Genomic DNA, 6,645 nt, shown 5'->3' on the forward strand with positions numbered 1-6,645 from the left:
CTCTCAATCCCTTATATAGATACATGAACAAAGAGAAGATCAGGACACTGGAGGAATAAATTTCTTATAGCTAGTGCAGAAGATATTTCAGGACTGACCAGGGATGTAGGCTGGGTGTTGCAGCATTAAAGAATAAAGAAATGCTATTCCTCTCTCCCAGTATTTATTACAAAGGTCAAAGGAATGCGTGTGATTTTGGTTTACTTTCAAACTATGATAGTGATTATTTCGTAACATTTATCACAGATTATTACAAATGCCTACCATCCTTGCTGTTTTCTGTAAACATAACTTTTAATTAGAGTTTCAACAGAAACAAAGTTTAATTGCAAGAACTACTGTAAATACTACACTTTAAAAAAAAAAGGTGTAAACATTCAAGCATTATTCTTGCACATATTAGATGTTTTCATTGTAAGCATAAGATTTTGCTGTTGTTCATCACAGCTGGTGGGAATTGCAGTGCCACATGGGTCAAACACACCCTTTTGTAAATACTCATTTGTGGCTTTATAGATTCACTGCTGACTGACCATGATTGCTCTCATTGTCTTGGTTTTAAAATGTCATAAAGAACTATGCATTGATATGGTTTCAAGGAGAAAAAACTGTGCAAAAATGGGCATCTTCAGATTACTCTTCTGATGACAAATGAAGATTTTGCATACTTACTGCCCTCTGATTTGGGAGGTTCCTTTCTCTATGTATCTGGATATGATAATAAATATCCCAGAGAAACCAATGCAGTTGAATAGAGAGAAAGATGGAGCACAGAGAGCATTTTCTGTGCTCCCTCCGTTCTTCAAAGAGAGCTGCATTACCTTTGGGTCATTCTCTTTTCACCCCACAGCTGCTACTGAGATCCATCCAACACCAATCCAACCCTTTAGTGCCTATTTCCTGCTGGAGACCATTCAATGAACAAGTAGCTGTCTTTACATGAAATTTGGTTGAATAAGTGATTATTTCTTTATTGAAAGTAGGAGTAATTTTATTAAAAATGTTATACAATCCAGGGCTACTATAGTGAAGATGGCTTATTGGGAGTGTAGTTTATATCTTTATATCTGCAGTACCAGAAAATAGACAAAATTTTGGCCATAGATGTAAGTGCTCACAGAAACAGATATAACACTAGAAATTCTGGATTGGAAAAAAATCACTTTTTCACAAATATTGAGCATGAACAAATAATAAGGAACAACAAAGAATGATGAAAAAGATGGAACAGTTAAATGACTTTCAGTTTCAAGATTTATTCCACCAGATCAATCCCTTATGTGATATGATTTTGCAATACATTGTTTTGTTCTGTAGAATTAAATTCTGTCAACTTTAAAATGCTGTTTCTATATAGAAAAACTGTAGCAAAGAGTGCAATAATAAAAAGCATTTAATATTGTAGTATCAGTCTATCAGCCTACCTTTATGAACTTCTCATTTTCTTTCAATTTCTTTTCTCTAGAAAAGAGGGGATCTATGATACCAGAATTTGTAACAAAAGCTGCTCAGAAGGATGAAATTTCAGCAGAATAAATGTTCTGATGTCACTGAAAATGCCTACTCATTTTTAGCAATGCTATGAAATTAATTTGAAGAAGGTAATTACAAAACAGGCTTTGCCAATTTTCCCTCTACATTCTCCAGGATGGGCTTTGATTTATTTTATTTCACTTTATTTAATTTTATTTTATTTATTTTTTATTTTTTTATTTTTGGAAAGTGGAAATTTGAGAAAGAATAAAGATTATGAGAAGAAACTAAAGGTGTACAACTCCATGGAAAACTTCACTGAACTTTTATTTATACATTTTTATGGCTCTGAATGTCTTTGAGACTTAGTTGCAACTGCTCCCTTTTTTGTCTGTAAGTGATTTTTTGTTGCATAGGGAATATGCCAACTTTCATTATTTTTATTCCTGAAATTGCCTCCTGTTCTCTCTAATGCTTTGAAAACCATTCACATTCTTATAGCTGCTTGTGAATCCCTCTCTTTTATTTTTTTTTCGGTTCCCTGTATTTTAAAATTTAATGAAGGATTGACATGTATAATATATGCATATTTATATACACAACAAAAACAAAAATTCAAGTTTTCCACTGCAGTAAGGAGTTCAGAACACCTTTTTTTCAGAACACAAATTTCAATTCTTCAAGAATGTCTCGGGCCCTTCTCTAGTTAGGATGTGATTAAAAATGTATTTTTGTACTCTCTACAGGGGAGGCATTGGAGATGGATTCATATTCTGAGATTCCATTCCAAGCATCATAAACTCAGCAGTGCTGGTATCCAGGCTGCCTGGAAAAATTATATTATGGCAGCTGCATGTACACACTGTGTTATTTCTAATTCATTCGAGTTCCCTTCCTCAGGATAAATGGCAATTACAGCGGCTCTCTGGCTGTCAGTAGTACATGACACCACTGTCATTGTGTCTGCTGAGCAGTTATTTTAGTCTCTGTTCGCTCCAGAGGTTACACATTTGGTTTCTTCAGAAAAATACACCCAGTGTGGCTTATTCATTAGAACAGCCTCATGCTGCCTCCTGTGCTGAGCCACAGAGCAAAGGCTGAGCAGAGGGAGTTGCATTTCTTGCTGCCACCGCCCTGGCTGTAAGAGCTCTGGGGCACATGTGGGGAGGAGAGGACAAGAGCAGGACAGGGAGTGCCCAGGTGTCAGCTGAGGATGAAAGGGACAGGTGGGAACCCTCCTGCTACCCAGGGGAACAGTCCTGGTACTCCCTGAAAAGCCTCCTGTGGCAGTGCATGACCCTGGCGCGTGGTGGCTCTTCTTACGTTCTCATCATCCTTTCCCACTGCCTCTGCTTCTCAGAAGATGTGTTTCTATTTAAAGAATTAATTACCACTCTATTGTCTTGTCTTGTGTTGTTATGTCACCCTGCAGCAGGTTCAGGGCTGCTGTGTCAGTGACAGATCCCAAGGTGCAGGATGGAGAGCAGCACTTCTCTGTCTCAGGTCTCTGTTTTAACAGGGAGCAGGGAGAGCAGAGCCCAGCTCATGAGACATCCTTGTTGTGTTGTAAGCCTTGCAGGATTGAGTTACTTTTTTGGGTAAATTGTGGTTGTAATACAGCTTTGGTCTAGTTAAATGTAGCCCTATTTGCCTGAATAAAACCAGGCAACTTCACACGGGCAGTGTCTGGGCTGTCCTCGCTGACCAGGTGGTGCAAAATGGCTCAAGCCCAGCTCCTCATCCCCTGCTCAGGTGAAACACCACAAAATAAGGAGGTCAGATGGATATTGAGGAGAGGTTTTGCTCACCATTACCTGATTTACAGTGGTAAAAGGCATCTTTTCCCTGCTGTGATTCCCTGCTGTCTCTGCAGGGCAGGTAAACCACATTACCAGCTTCAAGGACACACCTTTCTGGCACTGAAGACAGCTGCCTCAGTGCCTCCAGCAGAAAGATGGAGCAGGATTTGCTTAGTCATTTCTTCCACGTTATGAGACTGATTCTTCTTGCTTGGAAAATGAAAAATAGCTTTTTTTCAGTGGGAATTGTATCAGACTCCTAAAGTGCATCTTAGTAGAAAAATCTATGAAAGCAATGGGTTGCATGAAAACCAACTTGGAATACATAAAGTAGAGAAAGAGGAAGAGGGAATTTATATGTGATGTTGTTTCTCTAACTTGTTTTGGAGCTGGTCAGGAAACTTGCTCTTTTTTCCCTTTGTTATTTTTCCCTTTCTCTTGGAAACTGGAGGAAAAAAAAAATAAAATCCAGTGTTTTTGACCAGACAGAACTGCAACAATAGTGAATAGTGTCATCAGTGACTGCCAAAAAAAAAACACCCCAATTATTTGTCACTCAAGCATTAATTTGCCACTGAATTTCAGACTGATGGCAATTAGTAAACAGAAAATCTCACTGGCAGTTAACAAACAGGAAGGAAAATGAGCACTGCATGTCAGACCACTTTCTTCCATCACACTCCTTATCCGTGTTTTTTAATTTCATCCCTGATTTAAGCATGGAGCAGGTTTTAATATGTTAGCTAACATGTATTTCAATATTTTACAGATCTGCTTCCTCTAAGTTGTTAACTAAAAATAATCAAGCTGTCTGGCTTTTTTTAGGTCCTCAGTCAGCTGGTCACAATCCTGGAGTACAATTGGTCATATCCTACGAGAACAGCCGTCTGACAATAATGCTGAAACACATGAGGAACCTTGTGAGTATTTTTATCAGAATGTGTAACCTGTAAGTCCTTGCATTTGCAGAGTACTGTGAAAACATTAATCTTCAAACAGCCTTTCTGGGAGAACTAATTTCAACTCAAAGTAGTGATAGTGCTGCTCTGTCATGATTTAACAATTGGTTTTTCCCTTTGAGCTCACTCAGTATGGTTACAGGTGTGAGACAGATACAGAAACTGGGTTTCCTTAATGGCTGGTAATGGCCTTTTCCAAGAAAACCAATTTTGATACTGTTTTGGCCCTCTCAGCAGACACATTTTGATAGCAGTCAGACATAAGGCATGGTGCAGCAGCATGACTTTTTGCAGCACCTCAGCCTGGAGCTCTGGGTTGATTATCCAGACATTGCTTTCTAGTCCAGCCTGTCTATGAAGAGGGAAGAGCTCAGCAGAGGGAGCAGTGGTGAATTTTAAGGAGCAATGTCATTTGGAGGTGTGATGCTCAGCTTTGTAACACTGTCAGGAGGCTGAGAGGTAAATGTTGAGTGCTCCTGGAGCCAGGCTACGGGAGGGGAAGCTGGCAGTGCTCCTGCAGCACAGAATTCCTGCAGGTGGAATTGGCTGCTGAGGGTGACTTCAGAGATGGAGCTGGGGCTGTGTGTGAAGTGTGATCTCTCGGTGCAGGAGCGTGTCAGCTGCTCCATAATGAATTCCCTGCCTAGATGTGCTCTCGAATTCCCATGGCTCACGTCTCCAGCAATATCTGTGGCAAGAGAGCCTTTACTTGTCTAGCCTGGGGATTAGAGCAGTTATGAGCTATTGTGGGTTCTCAGTGCATACTCTATTCCACCTCCATCCCAAACTGGATTACAATCCTTTTCCTAAATGGGGCCAGATTGAGGGGCTTATGTGGGCACCAGCCAGAAATAAAACGAGGCTGATGGTTTAATTAGTGGGATGAAGCACATGAGGCTTACATAGCTCTGACTGTTTTCTGCTGGCCACTCTGGCTTCTCATTTGCAATTCAAGCATCTCCATTCTGGTCTGTAACATTCAATACTTCTCTGTCCTGAGGCTTGTTTTCTGTGTCCTGTGTGTCACTTTGACAGGTGAGATCAGCCTCTGCTGACAGGCCCAATTTATACAAACTTTACCTTCAGGATGTAGCATAAGACCCTCTTTATTTTTTGTGTTGAGCTTTCTAAATCTAAGTGACTTTGATAAACTTCTGATAAAGTTCTAATTGGTGAGAGGGGCATATCAAAGTGATTGCCATGCTGATGATATCATTGAGATTTCAAGCAGGTGGTGTGGAGATGCACACAATTTGCAGGTGTTGGAATTAGTCTTTGTTTCTCCTTGTTTCCATCTTTGTAAATGTGTAGGTTCCTAACTGTGTTCTTAGGAAGTTCTGGTCATTTAATTAAATGAAAGTAAATTACAGCATAGATAGCTGTGTAGTGCAAACATAAAATCCAGGGTTCAGTTCACTTCATTATGGAAAGGGTGCTGTGGATAGACAGGGAAAGCCGATCGGAAGATCTCGCGTTGTACGCGAAGATAGGGCCCCTCCTTCTACAATGTTCTATAACCCATAATACTACGGTGATTACGTCATCATATCTCGGTGCTATAAAAACCTAGCTCACCGGAAATAACGGCTTTTTCACCGTCCACCAGATTGGTGTTAGCGCGTGATTTGCCAGACAGGCCTGTAAGTTCAGCCGTCGTGTCACCCACGAACCGGGTCGCTACGCCTCACCCCGAGGCGACAAGTGGTGCCGAAACCCGGGACCGCTCCCCGATACACGCGGGTTCGAGCGGCCGGAGTTCAGGAGTCTCGCCGGACGCTGAGTGACGGCTGGAGCGGCAGGACCGACTCCAGCGGGGAGGACGCTCCCGTACCGCCGAGATGCAGTCGATCAGCAAGGTAGATTCGCAGCTGCATAAGCAGAGCGGTATAGACTGCAAAAAATCAAGGAATTTTGAATGCGTGGTTGTCAGATTGTTAGAATCGTGTTACCGATGATCCCGTAGATATTATTCTCCCAGATTGCTGGGATAGGTGTTCCGAGGCGCTCACAAATGACGTCTTGCGCATTAAGTCCAGCAAGTGCCTTAAAAGCTGGGTGAGAGTTACGCAAGCGCTGAGAAAAGCGCTTCACGAGCAGAAAGTTTGCAAGGCAGCTCAAAGCTGTTTAAGGGTTACACCACGGGTGGGGGTAGGAGCTGCCACTCAGACCACGTGTATTGATTACCCCACCGATTTTAACGAGCCATCTAATGATGACGGCCGACCCAAGTCGCCGTCCCGCCTGCCCGGTCCTAATGCAGGTTTGGCCGCGGAACACACTTTGCCGCCGGGGCGTACCGATGCCACGGAGCCACGGGGCGCACCCGACACCGCGGGCCCTGGAGATGTCGGGGAAAGGCCCCCGCCATATGCGCCGCGAAATGGCGCCGGGGACACGAGCAAGGGGCGGAGCGA

Source organism: Poecile atricapillus, chromosome 18 (genome assembly GCF_030490865.1).
Source record: "Poecile atricapillus isolate bPoeAtr1 chromosome 18, bPoeAtr1.hap1, whole genome shotgun sequence".
NCBI classification, from domain to species: Eukaryota; Metazoa; Chordata; class Aves; order Passeriformes; family Paridae; genus Poecile; species Poecile atricapillus.